Source organism: Sorex araneus, chromosome 11, assembly GCF_027595985.1.
Source record: "Sorex araneus isolate mSorAra2 chromosome 11, mSorAra2.pri, whole genome shotgun sequence".
Taxonomy (NCBI): Eukaryota; Metazoa; Chordata; class Mammalia; order Eulipotyphla; family Soricidae; genus Sorex; species Sorex araneus.
The window spans coordinates 24,176,051-24,202,507 of record NC_073312.1 but is presented as its reverse complement, the minus strand read 5'-3'; the positions used below and the strand labels follow the sequence as shown (position 1 = coordinate 24,202,507).

Genomic DNA, 26,457 nt, shown 5'->3' with positions numbered 1-26,457 from the left:
ACCCAGCGGTGCATAGGGCTTACACCTGGCTCTGTGCTCAGGGATTACTCCCAGCAGCATTCAGGAGACCATATGGGGTGCCAGGAGCGACATGCAAGGCAAGCACCCCACCTGCTGTACTATCTCTGCAGCTCCACCCCCTCCCCCCCCACCTAGGGCATTATTATTAACTATAGTCACTGTGCTTTACATTAGGTCTCTAGAGTTTTTTTCTCTAAAGTGAAGCTTGTTTTATTTAAGTTTGATGTTAACCCATGCTGTATTTCAGTAAGAACAATATAGATTGTGTATCTGGCCCCAGCCAGACATTCAGCAGTTCAGATCAGCCTCAGCTTACACGTACAGGATGAAAGAGGTTGAGTGAGCGAAGGAGGGGAAGGAAAGTGGGGCCTTGGAGAGAGGGAAGAGAAGAAATGAAGAACTGAGCGCTCTTGCAGACTTTTCCATGCCACCCGCAATGCTGGCGTGCTTCAGAAGGAGAGGAGAAGTAGGCAAGAAGGAGCGATTTAAACAGGAGAGGAGGAATGACACCACATATGCCTCTGTAGTATGACTAGCATCGCTTACATCACTAGACATCTAATGGCTTTCAAATGCATTTTCCATTTCTAGTGGTTATCTTGCTGTATCTAGCAGGAGGCAATGTAGTAATTCCAACAAAGCCTCTCTGCAGTCCTGTTAAACGGGTCTTAAAGAACCTAAAAGCTGGACCAGTAAAATTCTCAGAAATTAACTTTCGCCTTTAAGCTGGACCAGTAAAATCCACAGAAATTCACTCTTGCCTTTAAGAACTTTTGAAAACTTTTTTTTTTTCTTCTTTTTGGGTCACACCCGGTGATGCTCAGGGGTTACTCCTGGCTTTGCACTCAGGAATTACTCCTGGCGGTGCTCAGGGGACCATATGGGATGCTGGGTCCAGCCCCATTGAAAGCTTTTTAAAATATTATTTTTATTATTATTTTTTTAAAAACCCAGCATGATAGGAACTTAAATTCTGAAACCAAATGTAAAAGTCATATTTGGTGGTTCTAAGTGACAACGGGGGACTTTCCAAAGGGGATGGGAAGGAGTGGGGTGACCAGAGAGGGTTTCTCCTGTCAGCATTTTATGTCTCACTGATTTTCATCTTCTGTATCCTGCAGCGCTTCCTTATTCTGCTCTTCGCCGTCCGCCTGCCTGTCTGAAGCCCTCAGTGTCAGGTTACCCCTGGCCTGACGCGAGACGAGACGTGTAGAGTCCTTTTAGCTTTTTCACTCAGCGTCTCCAGTGCTGTGGTTGCATCATCAAAAGCTGCTTCTGCCAACCCGCAGGCACGGTCAGGGGAGTGAAGAATCTCACTGTAGAATACTGAAAACTTGAGAGCAAGACCTAAGCGAATGGGATGTGTTGGTGGAAGTTCTGTCATTGCAATAGCCCCAGCAGCTTCGTAAGCCACTGGGCTGGTCCCCGCAGCTTCCTTCTTGTCATTCCCTGCGGCAGATTCAGCCAAATCCCTGCGGTGGTCTCCTTTCATTTTATAACAGAAAACCCTGGACTTGCCAGTGTTAGCTGAAGGGTTTGTCCAGTGTATCCGTGATGCCAAAACGGTTTAACTCTAGCTGATTCTCAACCATTTGTCAGTTTTCCTGGAACATATTTGTGTGTGTGTGTGTGTGTGTGTGTGTGTGTGTGTGTGTTGGGGGAGGAAGCCATACCCAGCAGTGCTCAGGAACATGTGTGTGTGTGTGTGTGTGTGTGTGTGTGTGTGTTGGGGGAGGAAGCCATACCCGGCAGTGCTCAGGAACATGTGTGTGTGTGTGTGGGGGGGGGGGGAGGAAGCCATACCCGGCAGTGCTCAGGAACATGTGTGTGTGTGTGTGTGTGTGTGTGTGTGTGTGTGTGTGTGTGTGTGTGTGTGTGGGGGAGGAAGCTATACCCGGCAGTGCTCAGGGATTACTCCTGGCTCTGCACTCATGTACTCGGGAACTACTCCTGGCAGTGCTTGAGGGACCATATGGGATGCCAGGGGTAAAACCTGGGTCAACCATGTACAAGGCAGATGACCTACCTGCTGTACCACGGCTCCAGCCCCCCTCCCGGATCATGTTTCGTTTGTCTTCTCCTCCCTTGTTTTCTCTTTTTTGTCAGTGCTGTTGTTTACTCGCTAAGAAGCTCTTCTAGCTCCGGTCACATTTTTTTTTTTTTTTTGCTTTTTGGGTCACACCCAGCAATGCACGGGGGTCACTCCTGGCTCATGTACTCAGGAATCACCCCTGGCGGTGCTCAGGGGACCATATGGGATGCTGGGATTTGAACCCGGGTCGGCCGAGTGCAAGGCAAACGCCCTACCCGCTGTGCTATCGCTCCAGCCCCTCCAGTCACATTTTTATATGCACAAGGTAAGAGGCTTTTTTCCTTCAGCCGTCAACTCCACATTCATGCCTGCGCTTTCTTCATTGATTCCACCACCTCTCATCTCTCAGCCTTTTTGGCAGCTTCTCCTGCCACACTGGATCCTCCGGAATGGAGTGGCCCTAGCAGGGGTGTCTTGGGCACTTTGGTGTGGTGAGGTGAGGTGCCTGTGGACACATTTTGACACCATTGTAAACACATTACCTTAACTGAGAAAGTTAATGAAAGTAATGGTACTCCTCGCCCTCACCCCTCTCCACACTGCAGGCCACGCTCGTTGCTCTCTGAGAATGACTCAAGCCGTGTGTTTAAAGGAACCATCGGGGAAAATCTCTTGTTACATTCTCATTCATCCATCCGTTGTTCCAGACTTCAAACTCCAGTAGGGATAGAATGCCAACTTACCGTGTGCCGAAGAGAAGCTGCAGATCCAGCTTACTGAGAGAGCTGTGCAAGAGACTCCCAACAGCCACGCTTCTGGCTCCAAACATCTGGTTGTTTTCAATTTTTTTTTTTTTGCTTTTTGGGTCAAACCCAGCAATGCTCAGGGGTCACTCCTGGCTCTCCACTCAGGAATCATCCTTGGCCGTGCTCAGGGGACCATATGGGATGCTGGGAATCGAACCCGGGTCGGCCTCGTGCAAGGCAAATGCCCTAACCGCTGTGCTATCGCTCCAGCCCCTGATTGTTTCCAACTTTAACACAAAATGCCTTTCTTCCTTTCCAAAGGGTACAGCCCCAGTGTCTCACTCAGCTGGGTGGGCTGCTGTCCCTCCCGCCGGGCTGGACGTGGCCCTTCAGGCTAGAGGCCGGTGCCTCTCACACCATTACACACCATGGCGTGGGCTCAGCGGTGGTGGCTGCTACGGGCAGAGGGTCCGTGAAGAAACTTTTACACAGGGCTTGCTCCTCTCTCTGCCCTCGGGGTTCACTCCCACCTGGGCTCAGGGGACCATCTAGGGTGCTGGGGATGGAACCCAGGTGGGCTGCATGCAAGGCAAACACCCTACCGGCTATGCTGTTTTTCAGCCCCCTATTTCTACTTTTTTAATTTCTATTTTTAAGACCTATTTGACTACCCTGTCTGAATAAGCCGTCCCCTGCCTATGTCGGTGCTTACTGTTACTGCACGCATTGTCTGCAGGATGACTGGTAGGCTCAGAGGATCTCTAAGCCTCTCGCTTGCCTTGGGCAGCAAAGAAAACAAAACAGGTCTAGAAACTCTTTGTCTTACACAGAGAGTTTATACATAGATACATTTATACATATATAGAAACACACACGTATAGATAGATAGATAGATAGATAGATAGATAGATAGATAGATATTTTTTCCTTTTTTTGGTGTGGCACACCTGGTGGTGTTCAGGGCAGGCTCTGGGGACCATATGGAATGTCGGGGGTCAACCCTGGGTTGGCCGTGTGCAAGCCAAATGCTCTACCTGCTGTGCTATCGCTCTGGCTCCTGAGAGTGTTGTCTTTGATCAACAACTCCACTTTGCTCCCACCCCGAGCCTCAGATAACCACCATTTCATCTTCTGTTACTATGAATTTTACTTTTCCCCCTCTAAATTCAACATATACATGAAATCACACCATATTTCTCTGTATGTCTGCATATTTTACTTTGCACAATGTCTGTTATGTTTTGGGTGTGGGTGTATGATATTGGTGATCAAATCCAGGGTCTCTCTCATGTGAGAGACCTTTCCTTCCTTCCTTCCTTCCCTCCTTCCACTCTTCCTTCTTTTTTTCCTTCCTTCTTCACTCCCTTCCATCCTGCAGTTCTTGGGGTATCCCTCTAGACTCAGTGCTTGGGAAATCATACAGTGCTGGGGGTCAAACCTGAGGTATGCAGCCCTTTTTATTTTTTTTTATGGCTGTGTAAGATATATCCGTCTGTCTGTATTCATCCGTCCACAGGCTCTTTAAATAGTTTCCACAGCGTGGCTACTTTGAATAATGCTGCAGTGAGCAGACGTGTGAAGATATTCCTTAAACACCATAATTTTATTTCCTTTGGATAAATACCCAGAAGTGGGATTGTTGAATAATATAATAGTTCTGTTTTTCGTTTTTTTGAGAAACTTATGTGTTATTTTTCCTAACAGCTGTACCAGTTTACGTCTCCACTGGTAGTTCATGTTTACTCTCTCACAACACTTGCTGTCTTTTTATAGTCTTTTTCATGTTTTAAAGTGGGGGCATCAGTAATTGAACTCAGGGTCTCATGTTAGCAAAGCGTGAACCTGACCACTGATAGACTTCCGCCCCCAGTATTTCTTCTCTTTTGCTTTTGTTTCTTGGGCCATATCTGGCCTTGCTCAGGACTGACCCCGGGCAGAGCTTGGGGGACCAGATGCAGTGCTGGAGACTGAACCCCCCTCCCCACTCTACCATCTCTTTGACCTTCTGGCCCTTCTTTGGAATATTTATTAATAATTGTTCTAACAGCTCTAAGATGATACTGATTGTGGTTTTGATTGTGGCATTTTCCTGTTGGTGGAGATGTTGAACATCTTTTTATATGCCTGTTGGCATGTATAGTTTCTTTGGGAAAAAGTCCATTTAGGTCTTTCTCCCACTTTTCTAATTGAGTTTATTATTATTATTATTATTATTATTATTATTATTATTATTATTATTATTATTTTGCTTTTTGGGTCACACCCAGCGATGCACAGGAGTTATTCCTGGCACTGCACTCAGGAACCACCCCTGGCAGTGCTCAGGGGACCATATGGGATGCTGGGAATCGAACCTGGGTCGGCCGCATGCAAGGCAAACGCCCTACCCGCTGTGCTATCGTTCCAGCCCCTTGAGTTTATTTGTTTTCTCCTTAGAGCTGGGGAGAGGGCTGAAAGCATGGGAACACATACTTAGCATAAGGGAACCCTAGTGGGTTCTCTCTCCAATACTACCTCATGCCCCGAGTGACCCTCAAGTACCCTAAGGAAGTTGAATTTTTTTTAATGAAAAATTTGTTGAGTATGAGTTTACAGAGGTTCTTTGGGGTTTGTTTTGCTATTGAATTTATGAATGCATTACATACTTTTGATGTTAGTTTATCAGATATCATGATTTGCCAGAATGGTTCCTGATTCTGCGTTTTGTTGGTTTATTTGCTGTGCAGAAGCTTTTGAGTTCGATGTAGTACCACTTAATCATTTTTGGTGTCGATGCCTGTGCTTTTGGTACCAGTTCCGAAGAAAACCACTGCCGAGACCAGTGTTAAGGAGCTTTCCCTTACTTCTCCTCTATTTTCGGTTCATCGTTACAGGGGCTGAGCTGAGTTCTGCCTTGGTGGTCTCTGCCTCCCTGCAGGCTGAGCTAGATGATGCCCTTGCATCATTTTTGTTACTGTGGGGCCCTACTTCGAACTCCTATACGACCATGGGGGTCTTTTCCTTTCCTCAGGTCACTATTTACATTTTGAGGCTCCTCTGGTGGCATTGGAACTCCCCTAGATCAGCAGTTTTTTTCGTCCATCTCTGGTCTTGCCACCTACAGGTGTTCGATCGCTCTTTTATTTTTCAGGGAAACCCTTTAAACTCTGGCTGTTCCTTGCTTTACTGTAAAGCATGGTTGAGACTCAGACCCTGTTCCCAGTCCCCCCGCCCCAGTTCTAATAGCATTCATAAAATATTTGATCTATGGGACTAGAGCGATAGGACAGCGGGTTGGGCATTTGCCTGGCATGCAGCTGACCTGAGTTGGACCCGTGGTGTCCCATATGGGTCCCTGAGCTGGTCAGGAGTAATTCCTGAGTGTGGAGCCAGGAGTAAGCCCTGAGCGCCCCCCCGGGTGTGCTCCCCACCAAAGCAAAATAGAATAACACTGATCTGTAGTGTGCAAGGCAAGTGTAGAAAATAGAAAGTTGTTTTATATATTGTGTGAGTTCTCCAGGAGCATAGGGGCGAAAGTGCTGACTATAGATATTAGCAAACAGTTCATTTGTCCTAAAGAAAATTCCATGGAGGTGCTTTAGCTGTGAGAGGTGGTGATCTTAGGCAATCTCGAAGGAGGTCAGAGATCAGGGGAAAGGACAGGGCACTGCAGTGGGGGGGAGCAGTATTGGGAAGGGCACGGAACCCAGGGCAGTTGTGTTTGGGAGAGTGTGAGCGGCTGATGTGAAGGACTGTGGTTCTTGGCCCTGCATCTATAGTGCCCACTGATGGTGCTTTTCGTGTATTGACTGCGTCTTTTCCATTTGGCTTGTAAGGTGCCAGAGGTGCATTGATTGTTACCAGTTGAATAGCTGTGTGGCCATAAAAGCCCCTCATTGGGACAGTTTCTGTCCTGGATGACCGTAGCATTCGTGGTGGTAGCTGTTGTTCCAGCCCAAGGTTTTAAAACTTCAGTTTACAGGATTTGGGGGAGATTCACATACTGCTCAGGGACCTGGGCCCTCCCCCGGCTCTCTTGGCCTCACCGCGCAGGTCTGCTGTCTGCCCCGACCGTGTGGTGCCGTGTAGACGTGGAGGTGCCGGCCTTCCACCACTGGGGCAGGGGCTTGCGCGCCAGCCCTTTCCTCTCTCTCCTTGGCCTCCCACCCCCAAGTATTTATTTACTTTTTAAAGATCTGTTCTTCAACGGTTTGTACAGCTCCCCTGAGCCCCAGGTTTTCCGTTTTAGGTGATACTGTTAAACTATTGTAGCACTGTAGCACTGCGGTCCCATTGCTTGAGCGGGCACCAGTAATGTCTCCCTTGTGAGACTTGCTGTTACTCTTTTTGGCATATCGAATACGCCACGGGGAGCTTGCCAGGCTCTGCCGTGTGGGTGGGATACTCTCAGTAGCTTGCCGGGCTCTCCGAGAGGAATGGAGGAATCGAACCCCGGTTGGCTACGTGCAAGGCAAACACCCTACCTGCTGTGCTATCACTCCAGCCCACTGTTAAGCTACAGAGATTTAAAGCCTCTGAGGGGCCGAGGAGGGCTGAGTGGCAGAGCACTTTTGTTGCCTGTGTGAGACCCTGGTTTGATTCCCAGCTCCCCACACCTCCCGAGCTCTGCCGAGTGTGGCCCCCATATAACACAAACAAGGAAGAGAAATGAAACTTCTGAGGCATTCCAACTTGGATCCTGAATTTTCAGTGCTTTTTGTAGCTGGAAAGGATGAACTTCTTTTGTTTTGTTTGGGGCCAGTGCTTACTCCTGACTCTGTGCTCAGAGTTCACTCCAAACGGGGTTTGGGGGATGATCTGGGGGTGCTAGGGCTTGAACCCAGGTTGGTCTCAGGCTGAGCAAGTGCCCCCCTCACTGTACTGTCTCTCTGGCCCCTACTTATCTACTTTGACTTAAACCAGGAAAGAGCTTGAAGCCTCATGGAGAAAGTGTCATATCTGGGACTTGAATGTTTCTTTTAAATTATTTTTGGAGGGGACCATACCCAGCAGTGCTCAAGAGTTATTCCTGGCTCTGCACTCAGGAATCACTCCTGGCAGTTCTTGGGACACCTTATGGGGTGCAGGTGACCAAACCTAGGTCAGATGCATGCAAGGCAAGTGCCTGACCCACTGTATTATCTCTCCAGCCCCATGCTTTTTATTGTCTAGCTGTTTCTTTTCCAGTAAGGTGACAAGTCTGCCACAGACTATGGTGCCAACTTGGAGAAAGCCGTACTGTGATCTGAGAAAGAACAAAAATGCATGCATTTAAAATCTATTATTCTGCAATTCTTCTTTAAACTACATTTCTTGTATTTTTTTTTAATTTCTTGTACTTTTGAATAATTCTCCACTCAGAGGCATAACTTTTTTGCTCACAGTAAACGTTGGTAAATTAGGAAACGTGAAGGCAAGAACTGACCATTAGGAAAGAACTGGCTTTTTGTTTTTATATTGGGCCATACCCAACAATGCTCAGGGGTTTTCTCCTGGCTCTGCACTCAGGAATTCATCCTCGTGGTGCTTGGGGGAACCATACAGGATACTGGGGATCAAATCTGGGTTGGCCCCGTGCAAAGCAAACACGCTACCCAGTGTTAGAACTCTCTGGCCCCTAAGAACTGAGTTTTCTTTTGTATAAATACCGCTTCCTCTGAATGAGTTGATGGCTCCTAATCTGTTGCCATAACCCCCCGCAGTCATATGCTTTTTAATCCTTTCTCTGGCATATGTTTTAATAGTTTTCCTACTGCTTCATAGATACAATAATTCTCTGATAGTTTCCTGGGTTTTTAAAATAAACCTATAAAAGGTTGAGCCTTGTATTTAATAGCTATGTTTCACAGTCTTCTAAAGCTCTGAATAAGTCCAGACAGGCAAACGCTTTTGATGTTTCAATGCTTTTGTTTCTGTGTTTTAGGAAAAATGTATTTGTTCTTTAAGTTTCACATTGATTTGGGATGATTTTGGAACTGGCTAGACTCTCAAAAAGTTACTTGGAGATGCTTATGAAGAAAAAAATACGAAAAAAGCACGAAAAACACACAGGTAGACATTCCTCATCATTTCCTATGATGGGGTTTTCGGAGACTCCCTTTTCTCCTAGGTGAGAAAGACACCTGTTGTTTCTGTTGCTCTTCTTCTGGGTTAGAGAGTGGGAGGGTCGGGGAGAGACAGGAGTCGGATAATCGCACAGATAAACTCCCAGCGTGGGTCGTGCCGGAGGAGAGTGCTTTGCTGCCAAGAGAGCGGGTGGAAGGTGAGGGAAGGACAGGAATTTGGGTCTGGACAACAGACTGTTCCTGGGAGACGCGATACTCGGTGGTGGGGGGTACCTGGTCTCAGCAGGGAAGCTGGTGACTGTGGCTGGTGCCCAGAGACTTGCCTGTCTGTGTGTTGGCATGAGGGGTGACCTTGAATGCACCTGGACCTCTCCCAAGCCCTTCTACCAGGATTTGCTGATTCCTCTCAGCACTGATGGGCCTTTGGAGAATTTAGTGTCTGTGTATGGTGTGCTTAGGCCGGCGTCTGCAAGAAGGCACAAGCTTTTACGTGGGAAACTGATGGCAGGGGAGTGAGCAGTGTGTGTGTGGTGGGGGGGGCAGGTAATGCCAGGTGTAGCTTTAAATTTTGGCCTGGAGCGATAGCACAGCAGGTAGGGCACTGCCATCCCCTTGTTCATCGATTTGCTCTAGCAGGCACCGGTAACGTCTCCATTGTGAGACTTGTTGCTACTGTTTTTGGCATATCTAATTCACCACGGGTAGTTTGCCAGGCTCTGCCGTGTGAGCGGAATACTCTTGGCAGCTTGCCGGGCTCTCCAAGAGGGGCGAAGGAATTGAACCTGGGTCGGCCGCATGCAAGGCAGATGCCCTACCCGCTGTGCTCTCGCTTCAGTCCAAATAATATGGCACTAGTTTTTTTTTTTCCTCAGAATGTTATTATTTGTCCTTGACTGTTCTTGGAAACCGATTTGGGGCTTAATTAGAATGTTAAAAAGAAATAATCATAACTTTTCAATTAAATGATTATGAGGCAAGAATCATAAAAGTCCCCTGTTTGTTTTACTGAACCTGTATTAGAAACACGTCTCTTTAAGTGAAATACCGCTCTCCCAAACTTCTTTAGTCTCTCCTGGGGAAAGTGGGAAATTATTTCTTATTTCCTTTAGCATTCTGTGAACTTAAGTTGGCTTACATGCCTTTAAAAGTGACAACTAGAGGGACAGGCAGAGAAGGATCTCACTCCCATATGGGATATAAAGAAACATGGTCAGGAATAACTGAAGTCCAAAGGCATCAGAAGTGAAGAGCAGGAGGACTGGTCCTTAGTAGGAAGCTGCCGCTGGGGGCAGGGGGTGTGGGGTGGGATGGGTCAGGGAAAGGACCACTGTGACAATGACAGAGAGAAATGGTCCCTCTGGACCAGGACTAGGTGCTGAAAGGAGGTAAAGTGACATGCATGGTAGCCTGTCAGTAACAGTATGGTAAGCCACAGTGCCTAGATGGAGGAAAAAAAGAAAAAGATAAAAGTGCCTGCCATAGAGGCGGGCTGCGGGCGGGAGGGAACTGGGGGCACTGGAGGGAAGTGGGTCCTGGTGAAAGGATTGTTGCCTGAACACTGTATGCCTGAAACTCAGTCCAGGATAACTTCGTAATTCATGGTGATTCATTAAATTTTTTTTTTAAAGTAACATCTTGTCAAATTTTGCTATGTGTTTTGTGGTGATTTGTCTCAATGTTTTAGATTCTAATTTTAACATTCTTTTAAAAATGTTCCAGGAGTACTCTCCCAGATCAAGTTGTTGGAATTTATCAGTGCAGCTGTGAGGACAGGGCCGGGGGGTGGGGTTGGGTGGGGGTTGATGGGGAATGTTGGTATTTTGTGCCCACCTGGAGAAGCCCATGTACTGGAAGGCTCTGATATTTGAATGTGAGTCACTAACTGACTCGTAGCTCTGCTTCTATCTAGAGCAGAAGACCTTGAGGTTCTGGGCTGGGCACCTAGGGGCTGCTTACCCGGTTGGTAATAGTTCTCCCAGATATTGGTAATGACCTTGTAAGCCAGTTGGTATATGATAGAGAAACCTGGAATTATTTCCAACAGAAGAGTGCAGAGGAGAAAATGTGACTTTGTTATGTGTTGAACGGACCCTTCAGTTACTGGGCTATGAAACGCCAGTATCCCACCAGATTTGTGGAATTGTTCGATTGCGGAACTTCAAGGATAGTGAAGGGCAGTGATTTCTGAGGGAAGATTTATGGAGTAATAAAAAGATGAAAAAAAATTTTTAAATGCTGGTTTCATGTTTTATTTAGACTGTTGCTTAAATCTTATTGAGCAAGAAGAGTTTTTATGAAATCGTCACCTTAGTTCCATTTATTGAGTATTTTACTATACCCCAGGCCCTCTGCTATTTAATTCCACCTTACAACAGCCCAGTGAAACTCACGTTATTATTCCTTCTTCACGAGTCAGGAAACTGAAGCTCAGAAAGGCCAAAGCAACTGCTCAAGTTTACTCTGTGAATAAGTGGCCGAGCGGGAGTTGAATCTCAAATTGCCTTGAGACACTTAACCACTGTTCCTCTGCATGTGGAATTTTGTTTGGTAGCAGTTTGGTTTTTATAAGTTCATAAATCAGTGATGAATATTTATAAGACAGGTTGGGCCCGCCTGCAGTTCAGCCTCTGCTGTGTCCCAGACGTCCATTAGAGAGGGCGCGCGGAGCCCAGACGCCTGGGCGGGGCGGCCCGGGCACCCTCGATGGCCCAGGGATTTTCTGTACTGGCCCAGCAGAGCAGAAGGACATTGATAGAGTTGTCGGGTGATCTGGGCCGTGAGAGCGGTCCCTCTGGGGCGCGGCTCTTCGAGGAGCAGGCCACTTTTGAAGAGGACCTGAGAGATGAGGAAGATTCCACAGCTAGAGACGGTCAGAGACACCGTTTCTGCCAGAGAGATGAGTGTGGGCAGAGAAGGTAACGGAGGGTGTGCTAGAAAGGAAAGCTGGTCTAGAAAATAATTTTTTTTTTTAGCTTTAAATGTTTGTGCCACACCCACCTGTGCTCAGGGGACCCTGGGGTGCCCATGATGAAACCCAGCATGCAGCTCGGCCCTTTTGAGCTATCTCCCTGGTCCCCTGGCAGTGACAGTCTTTGAGTGGATGATAATTTTTTTATTTTTTGTTTTGGGGCCAGGCCCGGTGGTGCTCAGAGTTTACTCCTGGCTCTGCACTCAGGGATCACTCCTGGCAAGTCTGGGGTACCATCTGGGCTGCCAGGGATCGAACCTGGGCTGACCACACACAAAGCAAGCACCTTACTCTCTGTGTTATCTCTCTGGTTTCAAGAGGATGAGCTATTAGAATTTTATGTATCGGGTAAATATATTTACATTTTTCAAGTATCTGTTATGAGCAATCACAGTTCTGATATTGAGAATCAGAATTTTTTTTTTTTCAGGTTGGTGGGCTTTCCTTCTAAGCACAGCTTTTTTTGGTCAGTAAACATAGCGTTCGATAGTATATTTAGGTCTGGTTTCGTACAGTAGGTCCTTGGAATTAAGCACTAATAAAAGAAAATCATCATTTAGAGGCATGGACTGATCTCTCTCTTGCAGTTTTGATATACTTTATGGTTCCATATAGCAATTAATCTGGCTTTTTTAAATGAATGGAGGGAGAGGCTGGAGAGATAATATAGTGGGTAGGGCACTTGCCTTGTGTGCACTGACCCTAATTTCATCTTCAGCATCCCATATTGTTCCTGAGCACCTCCAAGTGTCATAAACACAGACACACACACACACACAACAATATTGGAGAGATACTTAAACAAAAACCCAAATGTTTTAGTCACTATGACTTCCAGTATAGGATTTCATGCCTCCAAGATCCCAGCCTCACAGCCCCACACCCCCACACGGTTTGAACGTGTCCTCTACCGCACACTCTCATTCTCTTGCCCATCTCTTTTTCATAAAAAGTAAAAACGTATATTGGATTTAAAAAAAATATGCTGCCAACTTGTGAGTGTCCACCCAGAGTGTCCCCTCCCCGCCACCATTGTCTCAGGGTCACCCTGAAGCCCCTCCCCCCCCCCAGCCATGAAGCTCAGTTCTGGAGCTCAGTTCTCAGGCTCCGTGGCCTTTGGTCCTGTGTTCCTCCCTTCCTGTGCGTCTTTCTAGCCCACAGCTGAGCGGTGGGTCCCATCCCGTGAGGCTCTGGGCTGCTCCTGCTGCATTGCTGGAGTTACTCTTGGTGGCGCTAGTGGGCCATGCGGTGCTGAGCACCAAACCTGGGCCTCCTGCGTGCAAAGCATGATGAGCACTCGTCCTTGGCGCCGTCTCCTGAGTGCCCCTTGATTGGGCATTTTAAATTGTTGGACTGGTCACTTTGGCATTATTTTTTGCTTTTCTGTAGTAAGTCCTTGCACTCGTAATAGTCTCAGCTGTAATACTAAAAATGGATTTGCTATAGGAGAGAAAGTAGGAAGTATTGAATGGTGTCATATTTTAAAAGGTCTTTTTTTTCATCTTTCTTCTACATTACCTGATTGAGTAGTCTACTTTACAATTAGTTTCAAAGAGCAATATTGTATAGAAAGCAAGAAATTAAAGCAACTATAACCTGAAGTTGTATGGTTTTATGGGATGACCTTGTTTTATTTAAAAAATATTTCGAGCCATATTCTTTTTTTTTAATTAAATTAATTTTTTTTATTTTTCAAGTGAGTCACCGTGAGAACAGTTACAGGGCTTTTAGGATCGAGTCTCAGTCACACTATGCTCAAACACCCATCCCTTCACCAGTGCACATGTTCCACCACCAATAGCTCCAGCACACCCCCCTCCCACTCCCCCCTGCCTGTGTGGCAGATGATTTTCACTTTACTCTTTCCTTACTTTGATTACATTCAATTTTTGACAGGAAACTCACTATCATTATTTGGAGTTTTCCCCCAACAGTCAGACCTGTCGGAATGGCATCATTAGATTGTATGTTTTCTATTGTTGGTAACAAAGATCATATGATGTTGCACAGTCGAGAAAGGGGTCGGGCCATATCCTATGGTGCTCAGGGGACTCAGATTTCTGGGAATGAATGTCATTTAGCCCTTTGAACTATCTCCCTGGCTCTGGCATGGTCCATTTGAAAACTGTTCCCTGGGCCCAGAGTCTGCCTTGCAAAAGGTGCCCTGAGCACCAACAGGAGTGACCACCAAGCACGGACCTGAGAATAGATTCTGAGTTCTTCCAGGTATGGCTCAAACCCACCAAACAATGAACCACGCTGAATCCCAGCAATAACATATGTGCAGTTTTACAATCGGACTTTGTGGGCCAATGTGCTTTGCATGCAGGAAGCTTGCGTTCAGTCCCCGGCACCTTATGGTCCCCTGACCACTTGCCAGGGGCAACTCCTGAAGACAGACTGGGAGTGGCTCAAAGCAAAAATAAATAAAGTTTTAACCGAGATGAAAAATAGAACAGCCTCAGAGTCAGAGCCATAGTACAGCTGGGGGCACTTGCCTTGCACGCCACTGGCCTGGGTTTGATCCCCAGTGTCCCATATGATCCCCCAAGCACCATCAGAAGTAATTCCTGAGAGCAGAGCCAGGAGTAACCCCTGAGGATAGGTGGCTGTGGCCCCCATCCCTGCCATATCCACCCCCCACACACACCCCCCGACCACCACCAAAAAATATCCCAAGTCCAAAGTAGACTTTGTACTTTGACTTGTGACTACTATTTCAGACGAACGCTTTAACACCACCCTTACCGCTTTCTCCCTGGTGCTGGGGATCCAACCCGGGGCCTCACACATGCAAGGCAGGTGCTTTACTGCCGAGTCAAATCCCAACCCAGACCTTTTCAATGATAACTAGCATTCAGTGTGTGATTTTAGAGGTGGAAATGGTTATTTGGGGAACTATTTCCAGCAAATGAGTAAGACCATTTTATTCTGCGATAATAAAATGCTCGTTTTACCAATATAATTACATTTGAATAGTGAACCCAGCGTCACTTCTGTTCAGGAGAGATTCTCAGACTTTCTCTGGGAGAGTCAGTGGGACTGTGTTTGTAACCCAGATAACTGCAGTTTGCATCTGGAAGCTATCTGCAGTATTTGATGTGGTTTCCATTTGCAGCCTGATTACTAACGAAGCATATCTCATCTCAGTAACCAGCCAGAGGAATGGCATTAGACATCAGACTTGAGTCTTGACTCCTCTGCTTCATGTCTCAACGAACCCGGACAAGTTACCAGAGCTTATCTGTAAGCCTCCATGTCCTCATTTCTTTGGTGGTGGTGGGCGGGGGTGGTGGGTGGAGGGGGACACCCATCAGTGCTCAGAGTCTGTTCCAGGCTTAGTGCTCGGGGGTCGCTCCTGGCCAGGAATCGAACCCAGGCCCCCTGCATGCAAAGTAAGTGTTCCAGTGCTGGGAGCTATCTCTCCAGCCTCATCTTTAAAACAGAAATAGTAGTCAGCTCTGGTCAAGTTGCGAGGCCTAAATGAGTGAATCCACACGAGAGGTCAGCCTGGTGCCCGGCACGGTGCGGGCCACTGCTGTGACTCTGGCAGGGCACAATCCTTGCATGAGTGAGGCCTCAGCTTCGCTCCCTCATGCTGCAGAAAGCAACGGCACAGACATCCTCACCTTTTACTTGCATCTCACTGAAGACCGGGTGGACGCTTGAGACAGGGAGTGTGTCTGTGGCCACTGTGATGTGGGTGCCGCTGGGAGCTGTGTGCCCTCCGCACATCCCCGCTGAGTGGCTGTCAGAGGAGCAGGAGCTCCTCCCTGGGGCATCTGGTTTTGTTTTGGGATCACACTCGGCGTTGCTGGGGGCTTAGCTCCTGGCACTGTGCTCGGGGATCAAACCAGAGTTGGCTGTGCGCAAGGCCGGCACGTTAACCTTTGTACTGTCTCTCCAGCCACTTGGAAAATTATTTTGGTGGTTGTCATATTAATGCTTGTTATTACTGCAATTATAAACAACTAATATTTATTTTAAATGGGGGTGGAGCCACACCAAAAGATGCTCACGGGCTGCTCCTGGCTCTGTGCTCAGGAGTGACCCCTGAGTGCTTGGAGGACCATGTGTAGTGCTGGGGATTGAACCCGGGTTGTCCACGCAAGGCAAGTGCCGTAGCCCCTGATATTACCTCTCTGGCCCAGAGGATCGACAAACCAGTATTTAACTGTGTATAGCCATGCTGTTTGTTTCTCTTCAACTGTGTGTTTTCTCCACACACACACACACACACACACACACACACACACACACACACACACACACACACACACACCCCTACTTCTAGCATTTTGATATATATTTTTCTTCAGTGCATATTTATCTTTTATTTAGTGTTTCTTTTCTTCAGTGCCAAGAATTAAACCAAGGGCCACCCGCATGTGAGTCCAGCATTGTTTTGTTTTTGTTGAACATTACTGACATAGTATTATATTTTTCCTCTTGCCCCATTTAAAGTTTTACAATTTGGTGTGACTTGAGCCAGAGCATTTGTCCAGCAGGTAGGCACTAGCCTTGCGCAGGGCGGACCCAGGTTCTATCCCCACACCCCCTCCGGTCCCCTAGCACTGCCAGGAGTGACTCCTGAGTGCAGAGCTAGGATTAACCCCTTAGCATTGCCTGGCCTGGGCCCAAACACAAAAAGTAAATAAATAAATAAAATAGGTATAACTTTGAATTTCCTGTATCAGAGGTGGGGGGTTGCTCTTGCCCATTAGTGCTCAGACCCATTCCCTGGTGTGTTGCTCAGGAGCCACTCCCAGTGACAGTGAGACTGTGGGGTGCTGGGGATCAAAGCGGGGGCTCCTGCATGCAGCGTGTGAGCGCCAGCCCTTTGAGATATCTCCCAAGTCCATCAACATAATTTAATTTTGTGTTTTGGGCCACACCTGGTGGTGCTCAGAGTTTACTCCTGGCTCTATGCTCAAGGATCACTCCTGACCATATCGGGTGCTGAGGCTTGAACCTGGGTTTGTCATATGCAAGGCAAACACCTTACCCATTGTACTATCTCTCCGACCCATCAACATAATTTTAAATGGCCACACAGAGACATTTCCCAGATGGATTAAAGCAGCATCCTTCAGCCTTTTCATACCTATGGACCAACACCAGCCCTACATACTGGTCCATGAACTAGCAGTTACAACCACGGCGGTAAACCAGTGATTTTCAGTCTTTCTACACTGTCAAATGGGCATTGGCTCTTCAACTGGTGGTTGAAGACCAATGAATTAGACGGTTTGCAATCTCCCTTTTGTTTAGTCTTTACCCAGTAACATCTCCATGCTGTGGATCATTATTGTTCATTTGAATCTGCTCTTTGAATTGATTTATAGTTCATGATTAAGTAAATAAATACTTGCTCATGATAAGCCAGGGAATTTCTTCAATTGATTAGAAACTGGGAATATGAAAAGAAATAGTATTTACTTATATTCAGGATTAAGTGTATTTATGACAATGCCTAGCCTACGTCTTTAGAATTTCACTTGAGTATGCAAGTTACCAAGAGTATTCCACCTGTATGGCAGAGCCTAGCAAGCTACCCGTGGCATATTCAGTATGCCAAAAACAGTAACAACAAATCTCACAATGGAGACGTTACTGGTGCCTGCTTGAGCAAATCGATGAACAACGGTGAATCGATGAACAGTGCTATAGTGCTATGTCCTACAGAAGAAATATTCACCATTTTACTTTGTTTATACCCGACAGTCCCAGGGACTCCTTCAGATGTGGCAGTTACTTAAGGGACCACATGGTGGACCACTCAAATGCAAAACCTGTGCTTCACGGAGCCATAGTACAGCACGGAGGGCATTTACTTGCACAAGGCTGACCCAAGTTCGATACCCAGCATCCCATATGGTCCCTCGAGCACTGCCAGGAGTAATTGCTGAGGGCAGAGCCAGGAGCAAGCCCTGAGCACTGCCAGGAATGGCCCAATGCTCCTCCCTCACACAAAAGCACCCCCCAATAACCCCAAACCCCTGTGCTTCAGCTGTATGCACTATCTCTCTAGTCAAGAAGTAGTTACATTTTAGCAGATAAAACACTAACAAAAGGTTTCTTTTCTGTAAAACTGGAACTTTGATATCATTTTTAGAGCTTAAATTTAAAGTAATCAAGTCATCATTTGGAACTCTTGGAATTATTCTAGTGGTCTAGGTCAGACACGGACGTATGCTCAGATGTTGATCAAAGTATTATTCATACCAGAAAAGTATTGAAAATAATTCAGATATCTAGAAAAATAAATATAAATGACAAAATACTATTTAGCTATCAAAATGATGCTGTCAAAGCATAAAATATGGGGAAATTCTTATAATATATACATTATTACAGTATTGTGCCAATTTTGTACTGAACTGTAATTTTATTTGCTGTGGTCTGGGGCTCAAACTCAGGACTTCACAGATGCAAGTGAGTGCTCTGTCCTTGACCTATATTACCAACTCTCAAAGGTTTTTTTTTTTTTCTTCTCTTTTGGGTCACACCCTATGATGCTCGGATACTCAGGGGTTACTCCTGGCTCTGCACTCAGGAATTACTCCTGGTGGTGCTCAGGGGACCATATGGGATGCTGGGGATTGAACCCAGGTTGGCTGCGTAAAAGGCAAACGCCCTACCTGCTGTGCTATCGCTCCAGCCCTTGAAAGTTTTTTTTAAAAGACTAAGAGAAAAATGAATATGTTCTTAAGTTTTCGAAAAATTTTTTCAATGAGTTTATCTGTCATTAGAAATGAAAAAAAATTGGTGTAAAATAATGATTCTGAACAAATGACTCTAAGTGCTTCATTTCAGATGGCCAGAGTTTTGCTATATGGATCATAACACATTATACTTAATGGAAAAGTTCCTTGGTAGCTTTAATAATTGATGTTTCTTTTTATCTTAGAGCCATTCATAAACAATGAAATCATTCATGTAGGTATTTTTCCACATTGAGATGGCCAAATGAAGTCCTGAGAGCTTGCTTCTGAAATCAAATGGCAAATTGGTTGAAGGGAACGCTAAACTTCTTTGATAACTTTGGCACAATTTCATCTGTTGTATGAAAATACTTCTGCATTGCTTGGGCCATGATAGGAGCAAGTGAAATGGGAAGAGAACCAAGTAGTTCCGACAGGGGAAGCCTTTACAATGGAAAAACCCCTGTCCTTGGTGACCCCCTCCCACATGTGCCCTCCTCCCCTTATTTCCAGCTCCGTCCTCGGCCCAGCTGGAATGCACAGTAACATTTAGTGATCCCGTCCCTTTGCCTACGCTCTTGGTAAGGTTCAGATAGCCATCTAGTGGAAAGAAGACTCTCGGAGAATGACTCTCCTCAGACATCCAATATCGTGTTTGTTCAGTTGGCTTGTCCAAACAATTTTTCTGTGTTTTCACCAGAGTAGGATCAACTTAGCATGAAGATTAAAGCTGTTCTCCATCTGCTCTATCTGCCGTTCTTAATTAGAACCTGATGACAGAAATCAACTGTGATTCAAGACCAATTGTTCCCGGGCAATCTCATTATTATTGTAGAAATCCTCTTCTCTTCTCTCTTCTCTTCTCTTCTCTTCTCTTCTCTTCTCTTCTCTTCTCTTCTCTTCTCTTCTCTTCTCTTCTCTTCTCTTCTCTTCTCTTCTCTTCTCTTCTCTTCTCTTCTCTTCTCTTCTCTTCTCCTCATGTGGAAATGAAAGAGAAGCTTTTTATCTTGTGGCCATGGAATCATACTCATTTAATTGTCTTTTAGAAGTGGAGCAAACAGACCATTGTACAGATGCTTCACTTCAGGATAAGTGAAGGAAAGAGGCAAATATTTGGAGACAATCCTTCAGGCAACTAATGAACTTCAGAGTGGTTTATTGTTTATTTATTTTAAAAATATCCATAATAATAGGAGTTGGACAGTGCTACAGTGGAGAGATAGTACAGTGGGTAGGGTGCTTGCCTTGCACATGGCAGACCTGGGTTTGACCCCAGCCCACCAAAAGTAATCCTTGCACACAAAGCACTGCTGGGTGTGGTCCCAGTCTCCCTCCCCCAATAAAAACAAATAAGTAAAAAATTTAAAAAAAAGGGAAAACCCTACAAATTACTCAGCCCCTCCTCAAGGAATTTGCAGTCTACCAACTGCACTGAAATGTAATTTATGCCCCAAATAGAGTAATATTGAAACTTATAAAGACAGGTAACTTGGGGGGCCAGAGCTATAGTACAATGGGTAAGGTGCTTGCCTTGCATGCAGCTGACCTGAGTTTGATCCCCAGCATCCCATAGGGTCCCCTGAGTTCCTCCAGGAATGATTCCTGAATGCAGAACCAGGAATACCCCTCAGCAATGCCAGGCATGACCCCCCCCAAAAAAAAAAACCCAAACAAACAAAAAATAACACTTAACTGGGATAGCTGGGTTTTTATTTTCTTTTTTGCTTTTGGGTCACACTAGCTGTGCACAAGGATCACTCCTGGAGGAGCTCAGGGAACCATAGGTGGTATTGGGGTTCACACCTGGGCTGGCTACACATAAGGCAGGTGCCCTACCTGCTGTGCTATCTCTCTGGCCCCTAGTTAGCTGCTCCTCCTGGAGAAATGGAGTTATCTGCAGTCAGGTGTCCAGTAATTAACTGGCACTCAGCTAGACGGGGCCTGGGGGGCAGGGGCAGTGTCGGAGGAAGGAGGAAGAGCTGCCCCTCTCCACTCGTGCTGGGCCTTGTTTTATTTTCACTTTGCTCTTCTGTGTCTACATCTTTTCATCTCTAACATGCCTTGCAGAAGTCTTGTGAAGACATGGAAGACTCTTCCATGAGATACCATCTATGAAGCAGAGAAGTTCCTCTCAGCCTTGTCTGGGCTTGGTTACAGGATCAGCAATTAAAGGATGAAAAGTTAAAGATGCTCCCAATATAGTTTTCCAGCTTGGGAGGAATCTTCTGTTTTCCAGTTGAAATGATTCCTCTCCCTCCCCCTCTCCCCTCTCCTTGCTCTGTGTTCAGGAATTACTCGCTCAGGGAACCATATAGGATGCTGGGGATCGAACCCGGGTCGGCTGCGTGCAAGGCAAACACCTCACCCACTCTACTATTGTTCCATCTCTAGCTGGAATGATTTCTATTTGTTCAGTAAGTCTGTGTATGATCATGGGTCTGGAGAGAGAGTTCAGTGGGCTGAGCACATGTCTGCATGCAGGAGGCCCAGGTTTGATCCTGAGTACTGCTAGGAGTTGGACCTAAGCACCACCAGTGGGCCAGAAAACAAACTGAGAGGGTTATAGATGCTTATTGTCATACTGAATAAAATTACAGGTGTTAACTATTGGTGTCTTAGTTATTTTCCTGTCTCAGTCGAAGGGCAAATGCAAACCCTTTCCCCGCTAGCTGCAAGCTTTAGATATTACCATTTCAGGAGTGTGTGATCAATTCAAACTGTTGTCGTAATTCAGACTTGCTGTCTTGCTCATAATCAAGCTTATTAAAATCTCAGTGATTGAGCCGGAGCGATAATACAGTGGGTAACACCCTTGCATGCGGCCGACCCGGGTTCAATCCCTGTTGTCCCATATGGTACCCTTGTGCAGAACCAGGAATAACCCCTGAGCATTTCTGGGTATGACCCAAAAAGCCAAAAAAAACAAACCAAACAAACCCCAAAACCTCATTGATCTTTTCTCCCTCTGAAGATTACCTGTGGATGCTTTTTAATCCCCCAATACTTTTTCTTTGCCTTTTTAAAAACTTGTTTGTCTAGAGTCTTGAGAATCAGCATCTTCATCCTTATCAGCCCAGGGACCTCCTGCTCTCTATCTTTGTGAAGCATTTTTTCGAGAGTCCATCTAACTCAAATTCTGATTTCAAAAAGAATTTGCATTGTCTTACCTTTTCTTAAAATTTAAGACCAAGTAATTTTTGGCTGGAGTGATAGCATCGCGAGTAGGGCCTTGCATGCAGCCGACCCAGGTTCGATTCCTCCGCCCCTCTCGGAGAGCCCAGCAAGCTACCAAGAGTATCTAGCCCACATGGCAGAGCCTGGCAAGCTCCCCGCAATGTATTTGATATGCCAAAAAACCAGTAACAACAAGTCTCACAATGGAGACATTACTGGTGCCTGCTCGAGCAAATCGATGAGCAACGGGATGACAGTGATACAGTGATACAGTGAAGTAATTTTTAGGATTTTTTTTTTTTTGTAAGTGGCAAATCCTGAAGTCCAGCATTTGAGAAGCTGTAGTGTTGCTGGAGTATTTCTGAACTTCCAGGTCTCATCTGTGTTCTGTGATAGTCAAGAGCGTTCAGCAGGACTGATGTTTTTCAACATGAAAGAGCTTTCACAAAAGCTGAGAGACCTCGTTTTGAGCGACATTCCTTCTAGTTTGGAAATTTTATGCTTGTTGAAATTTGACTTTGTATAGTCTTTATTTTTTTGGCGGGGGGGGGGAGTTTGCATACCCTGAGTAAGTGCTCAGGGCTTACTCTTGGCTCTGTGATCAGGAATCACTCCTGGTGGACTTGGGGGATCATATAGAGTGCCAGGGATCGAACCCGGGTCGGCCGCGTGTCAGGCAAGTGCCCTGTCTCCTCTACTATTGCTCTGGCCTTGTGTCTCATTAAGTTCTACTGTCCTTTCAGTATGCAGATTTTATACTTATTCGTCAAAATTTTATTGTTGTTCACAGAAATATTCTTGATAATTTCTGTATTGGCTTGATTAAATGGAAAAATCTGTAAAAAATCAAGTGTTTTCTGGATATTAGAAAAGATTTAGATAATAGTTTGTGAAGAGGTGTGTAACAGTTTGGGTTTTTGCCACTCTTCATGCTGCTTTGTTAAGACAGGGGTTCATTCTGTAGATTTTGTGAACTTCCTGTTATAAATACTATGTGTCGGCTCTATGTAAGGCGGAGATGGATGAATTACACACGGTTCTTTCCTCAAGGAATGTATCCCCTTCCTTATTAGGAGGTTTTAACGCAAAGAGGACTGAAGTTAATGCTGAGCTCATAGGTACACTTCTTAGGGAGAAGCCTTCTCCTGGAGGGTGGCTGGGATGAAGAGAAGTTCTCAGGGGGAGGTGCGCTGTGATGGTCCTACCAGGAGTAGCCATGGGCTTGGCGCAGTGTCTTGGAGAAGAACCTACTGGCCTCTTGGAAATCTTGACCTCTTTGAAAACATTTTTAAAGGTAGAGTTTATAGCCCTTAAAGTCCAGTCCATGCAAGTGTAAGAGTCAGTGGTCAATCTGTGTGTGTGTGTGTGTGTGTGTGTGTGTGTATGTGTCCACTTGGCAGTACGAAGGGATTATTTTATTCCTGGCTCTGTGCTGGGGGATGACTCCTGGCAGGGCTTGGGGACCACATGCAACGCCGGGGATTGAACCCGGGCTGGCCGTGTGCAAGGCAAGAGCCTTACCTCTGTACGACCTTTGTGAGAGAGTTGTGTGCTACACCCCTGGAGTCAGTGATTAGAGAGTTGTTGGGAATCACACCAACTCAGACATTCGTTTGCTCTTCCTGAGCCACGTCCTGGGCCCTGGGTATCGATTTTGAAAAGCTTATTTACAGAGTTGTGTGATCCCCACCCCATCCTAGTTACTTCCTGCGGATTTACAGTTTCTCCTTTTGCTTCCAACCCCAGACAGTTACACTTTTGCTTTTTGTCCTGCTAGGTTGGTCTTTAATAGAAGTCACAGGTAAGGGGGAACAGAATATGATACTGTTTTTTATTTATTTTTTTTTGCCACACCCAGCAGTGCTGGTGGGGATTGGTGGTGGGGGGGGATCCCAGTGGGATGCCGGGGATTGAATCTGAGTTGGCCTTGTGCAAGTCAAGTGCCCTACCCACTGTACTATGGCTCTGACCCCCAAAATATGGTACTGTGTTGTATCTGAAAAACTGGTTTTTGTTCTCATTTCGGGCATTGAATTTCCCACATGATAAGGGCAGTTAAGGGTCTGGATATTCCTGAAAAGCCCCTCTTGGTCACATGGGAGTTCATGATAACAGGGTGGCTCCTGGGAAGCCCTTGGAGGATGGAGACTGGTGAGGTTTGGGATCTGTAGTCCCCTGGCCCCTGGGAAGGGAGAGGGGCTGAGGGTTGAGTCCACTCACCAGTAGCCAGTGATTCTGTCAATTATGCTTAGCCCTGAGGTCGCCCTTAAAATCCCAAAAAGGCATTAAACACTGAAAAGGATGGGGTTTGGAGGACTTCCGGGCTGGTGAACCGAACGTGTCCTTGGGCTGTATCCAGGTCCAAGCCCCAGGGACACACACGCCTTTGTTCAGGGCCTCCCGCTCAGTATCTGTTCATCTGGCTGTTGACATGCGCCCTCTGATCGCCTGTGGGATACACCTGTGCTCGGGGAGGCCCCTCTGATCGCCTGTGGGATACACCTGTGCTCGGCGAGGCCCCTCTGATCGCCTGTGGGATACACCTGTGCTCGGCGAGGCCCCTGCCTTCCTGTGTCGTGTGAGGTGATCTTGCACCGTGAGCAGCGGCCCCCAACGTGAGGGTGGTGGAGACCTTGGGTTTGATCTCCAGTCCTGGCCTTGTCATTGGCCTGCGTGAGTGGTGGGGGCCAGGGGGCAGTCGGCGGCAGCAAGGATGTCCTGGCTGTGGAGTGGGCACTGTGTCTGGATGCTGGAGTTGGCCGAGCCCTGGCCCTCCTAGCTGGCATTGGAAAGTTGCATCCCGGGAGTGGGAGACCCACGTGGTGGGACTGGGACTCGGTGAGCACCCGCTGAACCCAGCTCTCGTCGCTCTGCGCGCGGGGCCGGAGGGGCAGCCAGCCGTTCCGTGGCTTGTGTGGCTGCAGCCCGTTCTGTTCTGTGGGTTGGATGTGAGGATTGGCCAGATGGTCTGCTCGCTGTTGTGGAGATGTAGCTCCTAGGCTGGCGCGACTGAGTCAGACTCAGGCGTGTTCGCTAGACGCCTGCATCTCGGTGTGGCTGTTTTCTCCTGGGCAGAAATGCAGCAGTGAAACTCCTTGGCAGTAGTACAAGAATATATTTAAACTTTATCCTGCTTTTGTTTGTTTGTTTGTGTTAGGGTCACACCTGGCGGTACTCAGGGGCTACCCCTGGTGGAGGTGCTGGTGGAGCGGGGAGGTCACTCCTGGTGTAACTGAGGCACTTGCCTTGCACTGGGGTTTGCATGTGGCCGAGCCAGGTTCAATCACCAGCATCTCATATGGTCCCCGGAGCACTTCCAGGAGTAGTCCTGAGGGTAGAGCCAGGAGTAAGCCCTGAGCACTACCAGGCGTGGCCCCCCACACACACACACAATAAAAGAGAGGCCCCTATATTAAAAACAACAAAATAAGACGGTATGTAAAACAGCCTTTTTTTTTTTTTTTCATTTTGGGTCACATCCGGTGATGCTCAGGGGTTACTCCTGGCTCTGCACTCAGGAATTACTCCTGGCGGTGCTCAGGGGACCATATGGGATGCTGGGAATTGAACCCCACGTTCAACCCCACGGCCACGTGCAAGGCAAACGCCCTACCCGCTGTGCTATCGCTCCAGCCCCTAAAGCAGCCTTTTATTTTATTTATTTGAGTGAAGAAATGCTGCTGGTTGGTTACGTTCATTGAATTCCTATGATAGGACTGGTGAATTTGTAAGGAGAGATTTTATGTACTTGATAAGCAGATGATGTATATTGTACCCTACAAATCAGCCAGGTTTCCTGCTCTTGAGTCAATTGTGTTAAAACAAACCCCAAACTGGGCTATATGCCACTGATTGTAAAATGCACGTTTTGAAACATTTTAAGACCAGTGAAACTGGGATGATAACATATTGCAGTTATTTCACAGTGGCCTTTTTTTTTTTTTTAAAAAAAAAAAGCTCGTAAGTAATTGGTGAACTTTAAAATCTTAGACGCAGTGAAATGCACTATTTGCCTTCTGTGTCTAGAGACTATCAGTACAACATTTTCCTTGTTGGTCTTCATGTCCATGAACAAGCTATTCTCTAGTGTTTCTTCCTAATTAGTTTTATATACTGCTGGCAGGTTAATCTCATTAAATCACCACTCCAGGCAGTAACTTTTAATAGCAACTGTAATAAAAAGTCTACTTTTTTTTTTTTAGCATGGTATTTCGGGCCTTTGGAAAGAAATACTGGGTTATTTTATTATAATCTCTATATATTCCAATTTTTCAGTTACCACTAGGTCAGCAGTATCTCTCATATGTAATACTGTTTTACCCTCTATTATATTTGCTTTTGAATCCCTAGCTGGATTGTTCCCATAGTCTTCCTAAATCTCTGCCTGTTTAAATCCAGCAACTTGGGCCAGAAATACAGTACAGCGGGTAAGGTGCTTGCCTTGCATGCAGCCGACCCAGTTTCAATCCCTGGCATCCCCTAGGGTCCCCGGAGCACTGCCAGGAGTAACCCCTGAACACTGCTGGGTGTGGCATGAAACAATCCAACTTCTCCTTTCTGATTCAGCTTTTCTGGTATCCAGATCTTTAATGCAGTCACTGCTGATGTCACCGGATGTGACCCAAAATAAACACACAAAATTTAAAATATATGTGTGTTTTGGTTTGGGGCCACAGCTTGAGGTGCTCAGAGCTCATGCTTGGCAGTCCTTGCACCGGAGGATTGAACCAGGGTCAGCCACAGGCAAGTTAACTGCCTTACCTCCTAC

General features: G+C 46.5%; 1 protein-coding gene and 1 pseudogene across 3 annotated transcripts in view; one reads left to right on the top strand and one right to left on the bottom strand.

The window, feature by feature from the left end:
- Positions 1-26,457, top strand: part of CNNM2 (cyclin and CBS domain divalent metal cation transport mediator 2) — a 170,435-nt gene that overhangs the window by 19,652 nt on the left and 124,326 nt on the right. The gene's annotated exons all lie outside the window — the stretch shown is intronic.
- On the bottom strand, positions 1,094-2,117 carry LOC101557091 (14-3-3 protein epsilon-like; annotated as a pseudogene).